Source organism: Balaenoptera physalus (genome assembly GCF_965194825.1).
Source record: "Balaenoptera physalus genome assembly, contig: HAP1_SCAFFOLD_2190, whole genome shotgun sequence".
NCBI lineage: Eukaryota > Metazoa > Chordata > Mammalia > Artiodactyla > Balaenopteridae > Balaenoptera > Balaenoptera physalus.
The window spans coordinates 34,380-53,348 of record NW_028124616.1 but is presented as its reverse complement, the minus strand read 5'-3'; the positions used below and the strand labels follow the sequence as shown (position 1 = coordinate 53,348).

Genomic DNA, 18,969 nt, shown 5'->3' with positions numbered 1-18,969 from the left:
AATAGCTTTACACAAGTGGAAGGTCACATCTTTATTTCTTTTTTTTTTTTTTAATTTTTATTTATTTGTTTGTTTATTTTTATGTCTGTGTTCAGTCTTCGTTTCTGTGCGAGGGCTTTCTCTAGTTGTGGCAAGCGGGGGCCACTCTTCATCGCGGTGTGTGGGCCTCTCACTATTGCGGCCTCTCTTGTTGCGGAGCACAGGCTCCAGACGCGCAGGCTCAGTAGTTGTGGCTCACAGGCCCAGTTGCTCCGCGGCATGTGGGATCATCCCAGACCAGGGCTCGAACCTGTGTGCCCTGCACTGGCAGGCAGATTCTCAACCACTGCGCCACCAGGGAAGCCCCCACATCTTTATTTCTTATCTCAGGAACACGACTTCTGTAAACTTTATTTCTGTCAGAACCTAAAGCAAAATTATTGTAAAATGAGTGATTTAAACCATACATTTTATCATCATTAAAAAGTGTCTTAAAAAAAAAAAAGTATCTGCTCTGTGCTAAGGATTAGAAACGACTCCTGCCCTTAAAGACTTCTTTAAGGAGGGACATGTGTAAACTCAAAATTTCAATCACATGAGATAAAGAAACATAACCTTTATGCCCAGAGGTTCATTTGGAGGCAAAATGTTATATCAAAGTGATGGCTCCATGATAACCCTGAAGTTGAATCTAGAAAGATGAGGGTATGCAGAGTTGGAGTAGGAGGTGCCTTAACTGCATGGTAGCACCTGTGCAAAGAAACACAAGGCTGACACCTGCTGGGCACAGTAAATACTGCAGGTGGCAATGACTAAAGGCCAGGGGTCCAAGTGTGAGAAGAGGTAGAAATGAAAATAGAGATGTTGGCTGAAGCAAGCCTGGGAGAGAGCATGGCTTGTATCCCACAGGTGATGAGCCCTGGGGCTACCACTGGCTGAGTAAGGGTGCCTCCGCTGATTAGAAAAAGGTGCCCCACTGCTGAAGGACCGATTACATAAAGGAAGTGATCACAAAAAGCTCCCCTTCCTCAGGGTCAAAGAGCCCCTTGAGGCTTGGCCAAGCACAGTCCAGGCTACACGCCTCTGTGCAGAGTACACGCTGGGTGGCTAGTATGCACTAACTCTGTGTGGGCAAGCCATTAGCAGCATTATTTTAGGCGTATCCTTTTATGTTAGAAGATTAATCGATCTGAGCAGGCAGAGGAAGTTAGAGGAACTGAGCCCAGGGGCCACGAAATCACCCAGGACCTTCTGCCATACTCCAGGCAAAATGTAATATGGATGAAGAAGCAAATTTAGGAGGAGGCCAAAATCTACAAGCTGGACCCACTGGATGCAAGACATAAAGAAAGTTCAGTGAAGGAACTCTGAAGAGAATGGGCTCTGCAATAAATTTTTCTTAAATTCAATGTAAAATATTAGGCAAAATTAAGTACAGTGGCCTTTAAGGTCCCTTCCAGCTATAATTTCTTTTGATTTCTACGTTATTACTCTAAGTAAAGTCCCTTCAGAGATATAGAACAGTTCCTACACCTGAATGGTATGCAAAGAATAATCTGACTTCTCTTCACCAGGGGATGAGTTGAACTGCCCTTGCAGAAGAGATAACAGATGGTGTGAACCCCAGATCCTAGAAGAGGGGCCAGGCACACGATAAGTATTCAGCTTTTTGAAAACAAATGAACAATCATTTCCTCTCCTAGATCTTCACACCATTCCTCTGCTGGCTACTTTCTCTCAGCTTATAAACATCCTCAAATATACCCACTTAAAAAACTCTCAGACCTATGATTCTTCGAATCTTCTTGTGGATAACCTAAGTCTCTACCATGCCTTCAAACACCTGTCCTCCCAGAAAGCTCAGATCTGTACCTTGGGCCCAGACCCATCTACCAGGCCCCTCTAAAGCACTAAAGATGAAGTAAGATCCTCTCCCCACCCCCAATCCCTTCCTACTGTGCTCTGTATCTCACAAAAAGATGCAGCTGTAAACTGTCACCCACGCTTGCTGCCCTCCCTCTTCTAACTGGTCACCAGGCCACACCCATTCTGTCTCTGATCTGCAAAATCCAGTCCAACCTTTTATAACTTAAGTGGGACCCTTAGATTACAATTCACCCTGCACCCAATCAACTGCCTTCCACATGGAGGTCCGAGTGAGCCTCTAAACCAGAAGTCCATCTCATTGTTCTTCAGGGTTTCCCACAGCCTTCAGGATAAACATCCAAACTTCTGACAGGACAAACAAGGCCCCTTTCTGTTGGGCCTCACTAGGTTTCCAGTATCAACTCTCATTTCTTTCCCAAACCCTGAATTCCAGTCCGTACCTTAGTTTTGCCATATTTTCTTATATTTCTCAAACTCTGACACACACACTTCTCCCTTCTGCTACCCCAGGAGCTTCTACACATCCTTAGAAAGGATGGCACCTCCTCCAAGAAGCCTACCCTGAACTTTCCCTTCTAAGATTCTGTACTCTGCAAATGGGAAAGGTGGGAGGGAGGGATAAATTAGGAGTTTGGGATTAACATATACACACGACTATATATAAAATAGGTAATCAACAAGGACCTACTGCATAGCACAAGGAACTCTACTCCATATCCTATAACAACCTGTATGGGAAAACAATCTGAAAAAGAATGGATATATGTATCACTGAATCACTTAACTAACACAATATTGTAAATCAACTATCCTCCAATATAAATAAAAATTAAATTAAAAAAAAAAGATTCTGTGCTCTGTAGCACCAGAGCTCACTTCTTCCAGAGCGCTGACTACTGTGCTTGTGTTTACCTGCCGCCCAGTAGAAGGGAAGATTACCTAGGGCAGAAGCATCGTCTCCAGCAGAACTTGGTTCTGACAACTCATTCAAGTGCCAGGATACTTTACACACATAACCTGCTTAATTAATTCTAAGAACCCACAGAAAGAGTGGTTTTTAATGTCATTTTGCAAGTGTGGGGATTGCAGTTCAAATGTAACCTGCCCAGGCCACAGAGAGCATAAGCCCTGGAATTCAAACCCTAAGCTGCCTTTACACCGGTGATCTTCCCACTACATGATACGACTATTGAAAGAATACTTTTTTTTCCTGAGCCCTGTTTTAATGGAAAGGAAATGAAGCGGGGATATATCCATTTCCTAATCGCTTTGGTGTGTACCAGGCAAAGTCATTCAACAGACCAGGTAACAGCTGTGCAAAAATTAACGATGCTCCAAAGTGCGCTAAGTGTTCTACATTGTGGAGTCTACAAGCATTAACAGAGTGAGTCCTTGTAACCGCCACAAAGAGTGGGTCCTGTTAAGCCCATGCTACAGATGAAAACACTGAGACCTAGAAGCCTTAAGGCATTTGGCCGGGGTCACCGAGCTGGCAGGAGTCCTAGGCCGCACGCCCCATCTAGTGCACGCACACCCGGGAACTGGGCACTGGTTCTAGTGCCCACCCTCCACCTTGCACCATCCAAAACCCCCGCTTCGCAGCGCCCACACGAGAGCCCCTGGAAGCGGGAACTACAAACCTGTCTTGCCAAGCTGCGGCTGGAAGAAGCTCTGGATACAGATCAGGGGTAGAGGGTGCTCAGGAGCGGCGCCCAGTCCACCCGGCGGAGGCGGTTGGCGTTAAGTCCAGCAGGCCCTCCCACAGGAAAGCGCGCACGGCGGGCAGAGGCACCAAGTCCTGCAGCGCAAACAGGTCCTCACAGTGCGAGAAGTCGGCCGCGCTGTCCCGGCGCAGCTTCACCGAGTGATCATGGCCCGAGCGCGGCCTCGGGGACGCTGGCTGCGGACACGATGCCGACACTCGCCTGGGGGCCCCAGCTCGCCTCCCTGCCCCTCGGGCACCCACCGCCCAGCAACTGCGGCCCCGCTGCATGCGCAGGACCGGCGTCGCAGCCAGAAGCCATACGGCCACGGACCCCAGCTAGGCCCGCCCCTCCAGGCCGCTCTCCCGCGCCGCCCCCATCGCCGGCTGTTGGCGCCAGCATCAAAGCCCTCCGCCCGCAGGGCTGCGGTTTAAGCCTCCGGGCGGGTCCATGGGGGCGGGGCTAGAGGATGTCTGCGCGCTCGCCATGCCTCCGCACGCAGCCCCACCTCGCATGGGGACCTGGCCTGAGGAGCAGGGGCGGGAACTTAGAGACTAAGGCAGCGCGAAAGGCAAGAGGTGTGGAGAATTTGGGGTTTCCAAAAAGCGTTTGCTGACTCATCCAAACAAAAGTGAGACCTGGTTGTATCAACTCATTTTAAAAGTAGTTAAACTCCCGCTAAGTGTCTGTGCTCGCCCCGCCCAGGAGAGAGCGTGCACTCCGTGAGGGACACATGAAAGGCTGAGTGAACATCTGCCTGTGGTCCGTTACCTGGTGCACGAGTGTGTGAATTTCTGTGAAGAGTTCTCAATTTCTGTAGTTTCTGCTGACTTGACACGGTGGTTGGCAAATGGTGACATGTTCCATGCATTCAGGACATGATCATGGTTACTAATAACCACTTTGTTTTGTACTGACAACTCCACAGAGAATTTACTACTGAATATCCACTTTACAGAAGAGAAACTGAGGCGTAGGAAGTGAAGTGACTGAGTAAGAGGAAGGACTCAGGCAATTGGTGTTAGTAAATTAACCCTTCAAGGAGGCCGTTAGACCGCGGTGGCTCTAGTGATGCGGCCCCCTCCGTAAACCAACCAAAATCTAAGCCTGTCAACGCCTCAGGGTGACGAACACCGTTGAGGACAACCAGTCACAAACCACCAACTAGGCTTTAAAGCTATAGCAAATCAGTCTTTTCCTTGCTTTGCTTCTGCCCTTTTAAAGTAAAAATCTCTGCAGCTCCTGTGGCTGGAGTGCTCCTCACCACTTCCGCTTTGGTGGTGCCTGAGTTGAATCTATTTTTGCTCACATAAAGTCTTAAAATTTTAAATATGCCTCAGTTTGTCTTTTAAGATTGGCCTTAGAAGTTGGATTTGTGTCCAGTTTCTAGAACAGTGATCGTCCTCTGGTCAGGCCTTAGGCGTTACGTGCACAACGTTCCTCTTCTACCACCACCTTCTGGATACCTCCACCCACTACCAGCAATCGCGCATCAGATCCCCTAGATGTGGTCAGCAATGGGTTTTACATGCAGCGTGCTCACATTATAACATCGCAGACACTCCTCCGTCCTCCAGCCAGCGTGTGAGGTGAACCATTACCATTCCTGTTGAAGAGCCTGCTGTAACCACTTTCCCAAACACAGCCACTCTCCAGCTGACCCTGGGTAACCACTCATCTGAACTTGGTCTCCATCACTGCCGTGGATGTCTTTATATTTAGGCTACATTTTTAAGTATTCTTAAACAGCATATAGTATTCTACTATGTTTTCTCTTGTTACTTGCTTTATTTAGTGTTATCTTTGCTCGGTTCATCCATGCTGACACGTAAAGATCTGTGTAGTTCATGTACTTTCCTCGCTATGTAGGATTCCCACGTAGGGAAATACAATAATTTATATGTGTATTTTCCTGTTGATAGACATTTAAATTGTTTCCAATTTTCAGTATGATTTCTGTTTGAAAAAAATTTTATATAATTTTTAAAGGTTACTTTACATTTACAGTTATTGCAAAATTTTGGCTATACTCCCTGTGTTCTACAACACATCCTTGAGCCTATCGTACACCCAGTAGTTTACATCTCTCACTTCCCCACCCCTGTATTGCCCCCTCCTCCCCCTCCACACTGGCAACCATTAGTTTGTTCTCTATATCTGTGAGTCTCCTATTTTTTTTAATTAATTAATTAATTTATTTATTTATGACTGTGTTGAGTCTTTGTTTCTGTGCGAGGGCTCTCTCTAGTTGCGGCAAGTGGGGACCACTCTTCATCGCGGTGCACGGGCCTCTCACCATCGCGGTCTCTCTTGTTGCGGAGCACAGGCTCCAGACGTGCAGGCTCAGTAATTGTGGCTCACGGGCCCAGTTGCTCCGTGGCATGTGGGATCTTCCCAGACCAGGGCTCGAACCCGTGTCCCCTGCATTGGCAGGCAGATTCTCAACCACTGCGCCACCAGGGAAGCCCCATAGTGCCTCTTTTAAATGAACACTTACTATGTGCCAACACTCTGGAGTTTTACGTATATTTCTTAACTTATTCTTCCTCTTATCATTTCCTTTAATAGATGAAGCAACAAGTTGACAAATGTCTTGATAAGCTAGTAACTGCAGTTTAAAACTTAATATCACCCCAGAGCTCTGGGGAAGCACATGAGTAGTAGAGAGGGTGCCGTCTTGGGCTGGCCTGGTCTGGAGGTTCTCCCTTCATTCCCCCACGAGGGAAGCTCAGGTTTTCCCTGGTTCTTGACCAAACCTGGTGATGTCGCAGGCCTGGCTGCATGTGCAGTTGTTTGCACCAAGGCTCCAAGGCAGGGGGTGAGGTGGAGAGCGATGAATCCCCACCTGGTTTCTCTTCAGAGAGAGAAGGTTATGGCCCTTTCCTGGATGTCTGCTTCTGGGTGTCTCCTTTTTTATTATATTCAGTAGTTTTTTGTATTTTTTAGATTCCATATATAGGTGATATCCTACAGTATTTGTTTTTGTTTGACTTATTTCACTTAGCATAATGCCCTCCAAGTCCATCTATTTTGCTGCAAATGGCAAAATTTCATTCTTTTTTATGGCTGCATAGTATGCCATTGGTTATATGTACCACATCTTCTTTATCCATTCATCTCTTGATGACACTTAGGTTGCTTCCATAACTTGGCAATTGTAAATACTGCTGCTCCGAACATTGGGGTGCATGTATCTTTTCAAATTAGTGTTTTTGTTTTTTTCGGATATATACCCAGGAGTGGAGTTGCGGAGTCATATGGTAGTTCTATTTTTAGTTTTTTGAGAACCCTCCATACTGTTTTCCACAGTGGCTGCACCAATTTACATTCCTACCAACTGTACCAGGGTTCCCTTTTCTCTACATCCTTGCCCACATTTGTTGTTTGTGCTCTTCTTGATGATAGCCATTCCGACAGGAGTGAGGTGATACCTCAGTGTAGTTTTGATTTGCATTTCCTTGATGATTAGCAGTGTCGAGCATCTTTTCATGTGCCTGTTGGTCATCTGCATTTCCTCTTTGGAAAAATGTTGATTCAGTTCTTCTGCCCATGTTTTAATCAGATTGTTAGTTTTTTTGATGTTGTGTTTTATGAGCTGTTCTATGTGTTGGCTATTAATCCCTTATTGGTCCTATCTATTGCAAATATTTTCTCCCATTCAGTGGGTTGTCTTTTCATTTTGTTGATTGTTTCCTTTGCTCGCAAAAGCTTTTAAGTTTCATTAGGTCTCATTTGTTTATTTTTGCTTTTATTTACTTTACTAAGAGATGGATCAAAAAATATTGCTGTGATTCTGCCTATGAGAGTGTTCTGCCTATGTTATCTTCTAGGAGTTTTATAGTATCCAGTCTTACATTTAGCTCTTTAATCCATTTTGAGTTTATTTTTGTATATGGCATTAGAGAATGTCCTAATTTCATTCTTTTACATGTAGCTGTCCAGTTTTCCCAGCACCACTTATTGAAGAGACTGTCTTTTCTTCATTGCATAATCTTGCCCTCTTTGTTGTATATTGCTATTAATGCATGGGTTTATTTCTGGCTTTCTATCCTGTTCCATTGATCTATATGTCTGTTTTTGTGCCAGGACCATACTGTCTTCATAACTGTAGCTTTGTAGTATAGTCTGGAGTCAGACAGCATGGTTCCTCCAGCTCTGTTCTTCTTTCTCAAGATTGCTTTATCTATTCGGCATCTTTGGTGCTTCCATACAAATTCAAAAGTTTTTTGGTTCTGGTCCTGTGAAAAGTGCCATTGGCATTTTGATAAGGATTGCATTGAATCTGTAGATTGCCTTGGGTAGTACGGTCATATTAACAGTATTGATTCTTCCAATCCAAGAACATGGAATATCTTTCCATCTGTTTGTGTTACCTTCAATTTATTTTACGAGTGTCTTATAGTTTTTGGAGTTCAGGTCTTTTGCCTCCTTAGGTAGGTTTTTTCCTAGGTATTTTATTCTTTTTAATGCAATGGTAAGTGGGATTGTTTCCTTAATTTCTCTTTCTGATAGTTCATTGTTAGTGTATAGAAGTTCCACAGAGTTCTGAGTGTTAATTTTGTATCCTGCAACTCTACTAAATTCATTGTTGAGCTCTAGTAATTTTCTGGTGGCTCTTTGGGATTTTCTTTGTGTAATATCATGGGATCTGCAAATAGGGACAGTTTTACTTCTTCCTTTCCAATTTGGATTCCTTTTATTTCTTTTTCTTCTCTGATTGCTGCAGCTGGGACTTCCAAAACTATGTTGAATGTAAGTGGTGAGAGTGGGAATCCTTGTCAGTATGATTTCTGTGTCACTACGTCCATTATTTTTAGTCTCCAGCATGACTTAGTGTAGTCGTCTCCTGTCTAATTAAAGCTCCCTCTTCTGCGTTTTCCATCAAGCCACTTGATTTTTTTATGCCTCTCTACTTCCTTCTTCTCAGTCTCACTCTTGGGTGTCTCTTGCTTACCCAGTTTCAATGTAGGTGTTCTTTAGTTTCCCATCCTCAGCATCCACCCCTTTGGACATTTCACAGTTTCTCTGGGTGATCTTATTTCCTGTTCAGGCTTAACTTCCCCCTCCAGGGTGATGTCTTCTAAGAAAGATAACGCTCTCCATACATCAAACTGCCTCCTGGAAAGCTGCATATTTCTCATTGTCCTCAGCATCAGATCTGTGTTCCTTAGCTTGGCATATAAGCTCCTTCACGATTGGACGACCTCTTTTGTCTTACTTCTGGCTTCATTCCTTCCTGAATGTCTTCTCTAGACATGTGAACCAGCTTATAGTTTCTGATGTTCTATCATTCCTGCCTGGGCCTTTACAGATGCTGCTTCTTTACTTAAGACTCTCCTCTTCTGCTTGCTCTACAGTGAGCTGACATCCGCTTGTTTCCCAGCCTCAGGTTGGGGGCCAGCTTCCCTGGGAGGCCTTCTTTCCCTAACCCTCATCTCTCCTCCCCTGCTTGTTTAGTGCCTCACTACTCTGCTCCCTGACATCCCTGTATCATAATACTTACTGTCTCCAGCGATAAGCATCTTTTTAGATAGTTTTCCTTCCATGGACTTTGAAGGCAGGGACCGTGTTTCATTCATCCTTATATTCCCTATGCCTAGCACAGTGTTGGTACACAGGAAGTGCTGATTAATGACTCCTGGAACTTTCTCGTCTATTCTGCATATAAGTCATTACTAGCACCTTGTGGCTACTGCCCACAGATGAAGCTCAGGGAAGCTTTATCATATTAATTAATCATGTAACAGATTAACTTAAAATGTGTTCTCCTCGAGCTAACCTATTTTCTGTCTGGCAGTCAAGGCTTGCCTGATCATCTCTTCCCTCCTTACATTTAATTATGGCTTAATAGTGGCTTTGGTTCTCCTTTCAGCATCTGGTGTGTTCTAGCTTCCCTGAACATGGTGAGCAAAAGCTGCCTCCCCACAGCACCTCTGGGACCCTCTGACAAGCCAAGTGCATGCCTGGCCCAAGACAAGATGCCTGGGCTTCCCTGCAGGTACCTGACCTGGGAGGGACATGACTACTGGGCAGTACAAGATGCGGGCTCTCCTCCTTCTGGTCTCTGGTGAGTGTAAGTTTGACTAGAATACAGTGTATCATTTTACCTCTGATTCCCTGTAGTTGACTGCTGGTCCATCACGACAACATTATACCCAGACTGCCAAGCCATTTTACCTTCCCATGGAACCTCACTGCAGACGCATTCTGCTCATCTCTAACATTCATCTTCTCTGGACCTGCTTTCAGAGCAATGTGTTTTGTTAGATCCAGTCACAGAGCTATGTCAACAACATAGGCTGTCTTATTTTAACTGACGTGTGGTCCCCATTTCTTTTTTCTACTCCCTTACTTATGGCTGTTAACAATTACTCTTTCTCCACTCTTTTCATGTCCCACTAGACTCTGTTGTGTGTCCTTGCTCTCTCACCTGAAGAGGATACCTCTTCTTTCACCAGGAAAGTAAGGGTTCAGACACACACTTCCTCGTCTTCTTTCTGCTAACTCTGGCTGCCTTCCAATCCATGTTCCATGACGCAGACACCACCATCTCCTCTTCAAATCCTTCTGTGACTTTCCATTGCTCTTAGGATAAAGACAAACCTCCTCACAGTGGTCTAAAATGTGGAGTCACAGGCTGGCTTCCGGTGGAGAACTGTTGCCGTTCTGTAAGATAAGGAGCTTGCTTCAGAATGTAAATCATATGTCCACTAGATATACTGTTTAGTTTAACAGGCAAGACTTTCTTGATGAAAGAAGCAGTGTGTTGACTTGCATTCTAGAGCAAGCTTCTCATCTTGTTGTGCACTGGCACTCTGGGTGTCCTAGTCTGCATGGCAGGACATCCCCTGGGCATGATGGAGCATGATCTCTGCAGCCTCGTCTTGCCCCTCCTTCCTTTCATTCTCAATCATCCAGCCCACAGTGGCCTCCTTTCAGGCCTGCATACTTACAACGGCACATTGCCCATGCTTCCCCTCTGCATGAAATGTCCTTCTGTTTAGTTTGCCACTGATTAATGCCTCCTCATCCTTCTCATCTCTTCTCATGTGTCACTTTGTCAAGAAAGTATCCCCTTACCTACTCAACTCATCACATCCCCCTACCGTAGCTCACATAACACCAGGTACCTCTCGCTTATAGCCTTCATCACATTTCACAGCCAGTTTTAGATAGGTGTTTACCATATGGTCCGTGAGGAAGAGATCATGACTGTTTTGCTTACTCTTTTTTTTCACACACACACACTGTATTTTATTTTTACAAGAGATAAATAGACTGACACCAAGCATTGTACATGGATGACCACAACAAAAGCAACAATGATTGCAATTACCAAACATGAAACACACTCATACTATGTCATAATATTGACATTCAGTCCAGTAATCCTCCACTGTAACAGCTCCTTTACTTTGCAGTGAAAATTGATTTGTATATTCTTTGCCTCTGAGTCCTTGTGGGATTTTTTTTTTTTAATTCAAACAGAAAGTCACAAAAATTATACTCATCCTCATCAGTTCACTCAGTCCCATGTAATTAATTTTTTTTCATCTTGACCTTTTGTTAGCACTTTTATGAGTTCATCAGTTTTTCATTAGAGTTCTGAAAATGCTTATTCATTCAGTTCAGCAGTACAGTCAGTTACCAGAAACCTGTACTTGTCAGAGTCTTTTCCATGAATTTCTTGAAGATGAAACCCTTTTATAGGAACATATTTGCAAAAGCATCAGAGTACACGCAGAACTGTCTGTAAATGACAAAAGACTTAAAAATGACCACGGTTAAAGATTTGATGAAAGTTCATAATAAAGCAGTTGAAAAGAAAATTAGTTATTTCTGAGATATACATTTTAAAGTAATAACTAGGATTATGACTTATAACATTATACCAGAACATATAAGATTTTTAGAAATTTCATGTAATGTCTGAAACATTTATATTAACATATTTCCATACCAATAACCCAATGAAAGTTTAGTATTAGTGGTTCTGTTTGTTTGTTTTCTTATACTGCAAGTTCTTATTAGTCATCAATTTTATACACATCAGTGTATACATGTCAATCCCAATCGCCCAATTCAGCACACCACCATCCCCACCCCACTGCAGTTTTCCCCCCTTGGTGTCCATATGTCTGTTCTCTACATCTGTGTCTCAACTTCTGCCCTGCAAACCGGCTCATCTGTACCATTTTTCTAGGTTCCACATACATGCGTTAATATACGATATTTGTTTTTCTCTTTCTGACTTCCTTCACTCTCTATGACAGTCTCTAGATCCATCCACGTCTCAACAAATGACTCAATATCGTTCCTTTTTATGGCTGAATAATATTCCATTGTATATATGTACCACAACTTCTTTATCCATTCGTCTGTTGATGGGCATTTAGGTTGCTTCCATGACCTGGCTATTGTAAATAGAGCTGCAATGAACATTGGGGTGCATGTGTGTTTTTGAATTACGGTTTTCTCTGGGTATATGCCCAGTAGTGGGATTGCTGGGTCATACGGTAATTCTATTTTTAGTTTTTTAAGGAACCTCCATATTGTTCTCCATAGTGTCTGTATCAATTTACATTCCTACCAACAGTGCAAGAGGGTTCCCTTTTCTCAACACCCTCTCCAGCATTTGTTGTTTGTAGATTTTCTGATGATGCCCATTCTAACTGGTGTGAGGTGATACCTCATTGTAGTTTTGATTTGCATTTCTCTGATAAGTAGTGATGTTCAGCATCTTTTCATGTGCTTCGTGGCTGTCTGTATGTCTTCTTTGGAGAAATGTCTATTTAGGTCTTCTGCCCATTTTTGGATTAGAGTGTTTGTTTCTTTAATATTGAGCTGAATGAGCTGTTTATCTATTTTGGAGATTAATCCTCTGTCCGTTGATTCGTTTGCAAATATTTTCTCCCATTCTGCGGGTTGTCTTTTCGTCTTGTTTATGGTTTCCTTTGCTGTGCAAAAGCTTTGAAGTTTCATTAGGTCCCATTTGTTTATTTTTGTTTTTATTTCCATTACTCTAGGAGGTGGATCAAAAAGGATCTTGCTGTGATTTATGTCAAAGAGTGTTCTTCCTATGTTTTCCTCTAAGAGTTTTATAGTGTCAAGTCTTACATTTAGGTCTCTAATCCATTTTCAGTTTATTTTTGTGTATGGTGTTAGGGAGTGTTTAATTTCATTCTTTTACATGTAGCTGTCCAGTTTTCCCAGCACCACTTATTGAAGAGACTGTCTTTTCTCCATTGTCTGTCTTTGCCTCCTTTGTCATAGATTAGTTGACCATAGGTGTGTGGGTTTATCTCTGGGCTTTCTATCTTGTTCCATTGATCTATGTTTCTGTTTTTGTACCAGTACCATATTATCTTGATTATTGTAGCTTTGTAGTATAGTCTGAAGTCAGGGAGTCTGATTCCTCCAGCTCCGTCTTTTTCCCTCAAGACTGCTTTGGCTATTCGGGGTCTTTTATGTCTCCATACAAATTTTAAGATGATTTGTTCTAGCTCCTTAAAAAATGCCATTGGTCATTTGAAAGGGATTGCATTGAATCTGTAGATTGCTTTGGGTAATATAGTCATTTTCATGATATTGATTCTTCCAATCCAAGAACATGGTGTATCTCTCCATCTGTTGGTATCATCTTTAATTTGTTTCATCAGTGTCTTATAGTTTTCTGCATACAGGTCTTTTGTCTCCCTAGGTAGGTTTATTCCTAGGTATTTTATTCTTTTTGTTGCAATGGTAAATGGGAGTGTTTCCATAATTTCTCTTTCAGATTTTTCATCATTAGTGTATAGGAATGCAAGAGATTTCTGTGCATTAGTTTTGTATCCTGCAACTTTACCATATTCATTAATTAGCTCTAGCAGTTTTCTGGTGGCAGTTTTAGGATTCTCTATGTATAGTATCATGTCATCTGCAAACAGTGACCATTTTACTTCTTCTTTTCCAATTTGTATTCCTTTTATTTCTTTTTCTTCTCTAATTGCCGTGGCTAGGACTTCCAGAACTATGTTGAATAATAGTGGTGAGAGTGGGCATCCTTGTCTCGTTCCTGATCTTAGAGGAAATGCTTTCAGTTTTTCACCATTGAGAATGATGTTTGCTGTGGGTTTGTCCTACATGGCCTTTATTATGTTGAAGTAGGTTCCCTCTATGCCCACTTTCTGGAGAGTTTTTATCATAAATGGGTGTTGAATTTTGTCAAAAGCTTTTTCTGCATCTATTGAGATGATCATATGGTTTTTATTCTTCAATTTGTTAATATGGTGTATCCCATTGATTGATTTGCGTATATTGAAGAATCCTTGCATCCCTGGGATAAATCCCACTTGATCGTGGTGTATGATCCTTTTAATGTGTTGTTGGATTCTGTTTGCTAGTATTTTGTTGAGGATTTTTGCATCTATATTCATCAGTGATATTGGTCTGTAATTTTCTTTTTTTGTAGTATCTTTGTCTGGTTTTGGTATCAGGGGATGGTGGCCTCATAGAATGAGTTTGGGAGTGTTCCTTCCTCTGCAATTTTTTGGAAGAGTTTGAGAAGGATAGGTGTTAGCTCTTCTCTAAATGTTTGATAGAATTCACCTGTGAAGCCATCTGGTCCTGGACTTTTGTTTGTTGGAAGATTTTTAATCACAGTTTCAATTTCATTACTTGTGATTGGTCTGTTCATATTTTCTATTTCTTCCTGGTTCAGTCTTGGAAGGTTATACCTTTCTAAGAATTTATCCATTTCTTCCAGGTTGTCCATTTTATTGGCATAGAGTTGCTTGTAGTAGTCTCTTAGGATGCTTTGTATTTCTGCCATGTCTGTTGTAATTTGTCCTTTTTCATTTCTGATTTTATTGATTTGAGTCCTCTCCCTCTTTTTCTTGATGAGTCTGGCTAATGGTTTATCAATTTTGTTTATCTTCTCAAAGAACCAGCTTTTAGTTTTATTGATCTTTGCTATTGTTTTCTTTGTTTCTATTTCACCTAGTTCTGCTCTGATCTTTATGATTTCTTTCCTCCTGCTAACTTTGTGTTTTGTTTGTTCTTCTTTCTCTAGTTCCTTTAAGTGTAATGTTAGATTGTTTATTTGAGATTTTTCTTGTTTCTTGAGGTAGGCTTGTATAGCTATAAACTTCCGTGTTAGAAATGCTTTTGCTGCATCCCATAGATTTTGGATTGTCATGTTTTCACTGTCATTTGTCTCTATGTATTTTTTGATTTCCTCTTTGATTTCTTCAGTGATCTCTTGGTTATTTAGTAGCGTATTGTTTAGCCTCCATGTGTTTGTGTTTTTTATGTTTTTTTCCCTGTAATTGATTTCTAATCTAATAGCATTGTAGTCAGAAAAGATGCTTGATATGATTTCAGTTTTCTTAAATTTACTGAGGCTTGATTTGTGACCCAAGATGTGATCTATCCTGGAGAATGTTGCATGGGCACTTGAGAAGAAAGTTTAATCTGCTGTTTTTGGATGGAATGTCCTATAAATATCAATTAAATCTATCTGGTCTGTTGTGTCATTTAAAGCTTGTGTTTCCTTATTAATTTTCTGTTTGGATGATCTGTCCATTGGTGTAAGTGAGGTGTTAAAGTCCCCCACTATTATGGCGTTACTGTCGATTTCCTCTTTTAGAGCTGTTAGCAGTTGCCTTATGTATTGAGGTGCTCCTATGTTGGGTGCATATATATTTATAATTGTTATATCTTCTTCTTGGATTGATCCCTTGATCATTATGTAGTGTCCTTCCTTGTCTCTTGTAACATTCTTTATTTTAAAGTCTATTTTATCTGATATGAGTATTGCTACTCCAGCTTTCTTTTGACTTCCATTTGCATGGAATATCTTTTTCCATCCCCTCACTTTCAGTCTGTATGTGTCCCTAGGTCTGAAGTGGGTCTCTTGTAGACAGCATATGTATGGGTCTTGTTTATGTATCCATTAATCCAGTCTATGTCTTTTGGTGGTAGCATTTAATCCACTTACATTTAAGGTAATTATCAATATGTATGTTCCTATTACCATTTTCTGAATTGTTTTTGGTTTTTTATTGTAGGTCTTCTCCTTCTCTTCTGTTTCCTGCCTAGAGAAGTTCCTTTAGCATTTGTTGTAAAGCTTATTTGGTGGTTCTGAATTCCTTAGCTTTTGCTTGTCTGTAAAGCTTTTGATTTCTCCATCGAATCTGAATGTGATCTTTGCTGGGTAGAGTAATCTTGCTTGTAGGTTCTTCCCTTTTGTCACTTTAAGTATATCATGCCACTGCCTTCTGGCTTGTAGAGTTTCTGCTGCGAAATCAGCCATTAACCTTATGGGAGTTACCCCTGTATGTTATTTGTCATTTTTCCCTTGTTGCTTTCAGTAATTTTTCTTTGTCTTTAATTTTTGCCAATTTGATTACTATGTGTCCTGGTGTGTTTCTCCTTGGGTTTATCCTGTATGGGACTCTCTGCACTTCCTGGACTTGGGTGGCTTTTTCCTTTCCCATGTTAGGGATGTTTTTGACTATAATCTCTTCAAATATTTTCTTGGGTCCTTTCTCTCTCTCTTCTCCTTCTGGGACCCCTATAATGTGAATGTTGTTGCGTTTAATGTTGTCCCAGAGGTCTCTTAGGCTGTCTTCATTGCTTTTCATTCTTTTTTCTTTATTCTGTTCCGCAGCAGTGAATTCCACCATTCTGTCTTCCAGGTCACTTATCCGTTCTTCTGCCTCAGTTATTATGCTATTGATTCCTTCTAGTGTATTTTTCATTTCAGTTATTTTATTGTTCGTCTGTTTGTTTGTTCTTTAATTCTTCTAGATCTTTGTTAAACATTTCTTGCATCTTCTCGGTCTCTGCCTCCATTGTTTTTCTGAGGTCCTGGATCATCTTCACTATCATTATTCTGAATTCTTTTTCTGAAATATTGCCTATCTCCATTTCATTTAGTTGTTTTTCTGGGGTTTTATCTTGTTCCTTCATCTGGTACATAGCCCTCTGCCTTTTCATCTTGTCTGTATTCCTCTGAATGTGGTTTTTGTTCTACAGGCTGCAGGATTGTAGTTCTTCTTGCTTCTGGTGTCTGCCCTCTGCCCCCATATAACTTATGAAACTAAGCAAAATGAAGACTCAAAATTCATTTCAAATAATGAAATGAAAATATAATGTGAAATGGAACTGGGAAAATACCTGGCTTAAACTCTGGAAAGTACTAACTATACAATTCTGGATAAGTTGCTTAATTTTGCTTAGTCTAATTTAATGCCCATCTCACAGGATGTTATGATGATTAATTTAATATCTTTGTATAACATACAGTGTTATGTAATTTGTTCTTGTTGTCCTTCTTGAGTAAATTCATATCTTTAAGCAACTCACTTTAAAAAGTAGTTACTGGGGCTTCCCTGGTGGTGCAGTGGTTGAGAATCTGCCTGCCAATGCAGGGGACATGGGTTCGAGCGCTGGTCTGGGAAGATCCCATATGCCGCGGAGCAGCTGGGCCCGTGAGCCACAATTACTGAGCCTGTGCGTCTGGAGCCTGTGCTCCGCAACAAGAGAGGCCGTGACAGTGAGAGGCCCGCGCACCGTGATGAAGAGTGGCCCCCGCTTGCCGCAACTAGAGAAAGCCCTCGCACAGAAACGAAGACCCAACACAGCCATAAATAAATAAATAAACAAATACTTAAAAAAAAAGTAGTTACTTACTTGCTTAAATTACTTTTACCTTCTATTATCAGCTGAATTGTGTCCTGCTCAAGTTAATATGTGGAAGTCTTAACCCCCAATACCTCGTAATATGACTGTATTTGGAGATAAGGCCCTTAAATAGGTAATTGAGGTAAAATGAGGTGAAATGGGTGGGCTCTAGTCCAATATGACTGGTGTCCTTATAAAAAGAAAATATTAGGACACAGACATTCACAGAGAGAACAAAGTGAGTATTAGTAGTCACAATAACTTCCTGAATGCATGGAACACGTCACCATTTGCCAACAACCGTGTCAAGTAAGCAGAAACTACAGAACTTGAGAGCTCTCTGCAGAAATTCACACACCCACGCACCAGGTAACGGTCCACAGGCAGACATTCACTCAGCCTTTCATGTGTCCCTCACGGAGTGCACGCTCTCTCCTGGGCAGTGCGAGCACAGACACTTATCGGGAGTTTAAACTACTTTTAAAATGCGTTGATACAACCATATCTCACTTTTTTTTGGATCAGTCAGCAAACGCTTTTTGGAAACCCCAAATTCTCCACACCACCTAACTTTCACGCTGCCCTAGTCTAGAAGCTCCGGCCCCTGCTCCTCAGGCCGGGTGCCCATGGGAGGCGGGGCTGCGTGCTGAAGCACGGCAAGTGCGCTGATGTCCTCGAGCCCCACCCCCACGGGGCTGCCCGCAGGCTTAAACCGCATCCCCGTGGTGCAGAGGGTGATGAGGTCCGTGCCAACTGCCGGTGATGCGGCGTGGCAGGCGGCATGGGAGCGCGGTTTGGAGGGGCCGGCCTAGCTGGGGCCTGTGGCCCTATGTCTTCTGGCTGTGACGCTGGTCCTGTGCATGATGCGGAGCCACAGCGGCCAGGCAGTGGGCGCCCAAGAGGCCGGGAGGCGAGCCGGTGTCCCCAGACGGGTTTGGGCATCGTGTCCACAGCTAGCGTCCCCGAGGCCACTCTCGGGCCATGATCCACTGGGTGAAGCTGCCCCGCGACAACACGGCTGACTGCTTCTCCGCTGTGAGTACCTGTGTGCTGCAGGACTCGCTGCCTCTGCCCACTGTGCGTGCTTCCCTGCAGGAGGACCTGCTGGACTTCAACGCCGACCGCCTCCGCGTGGTGGACTGGGCGCCACTGCTGAGCCCCCTCTGCCCCTGATCTGTATCCAGAACTTCTTCCAGCCACGGCTTGTCAAGACACGTTTGTAGTTCCCGCTTCCAGGGGCTCTGGTGTCGATGTTAGGAAGCAGGGTTTTTGATGGTGCAAGGTGGAGGGTGGGCACTAGAACAGGTGCCCAGTGCCCGGGTGTGCGTGCACTAGATGGAGCGTGCCGCCTAGGAGTCCTACCAGCTCGGTGACCCCAGCGGAGAGCCTTAAGGCTTCTAACTTTCAGTGTTCTCATCTGTAGCATGGGCTTAACAGGACCCGCTCTCTGTGGCGGTTACAAGGACTCACTGTGTTAATGCTTGTAGGCTCTACAATGTAGAACACTTAGCACAGTTTGGAGCATCGTTAATTGTTGCACAGACGTTACCTGGTCTGTTGAATGACTTTGTCTGGTACACACCAAAACGATTAGGAAATTGGTATATCCCAGCTTCATTTCCTTTCCATTAAAACAGGACTCATGAAAAAAAATTTGTTTTCAACACTCGAATCATATAGTGGAAAGAGCACCAGTGTGAAGGCAGCTTAGGGTTTGAATTCCAGGGCTTATGTT

At 42.9% G+C, this 18,969-nt stretch overlaps 1 long non-coding RNA gene across 1 annotated transcript; it reads left to right on the top strand.

The window, feature by feature from the left end:
• Positions 1-4,063: 4,063 nt before the first annotated feature.
• On the top strand, positions 4,064-17,234 carry LOC309654191. The gene is made up of 3 exons (XR_014259995.1): positions 4,064-4,140; positions 9,442-9,636; positions 16,982-17,234. It is a non-coding gene; the product is annotated as an uncharacterized lncRNA (long non-coding RNA).
• The last annotated feature ends 1,735 nt before the right edge of the window (positions 17,235-18,969 follow it).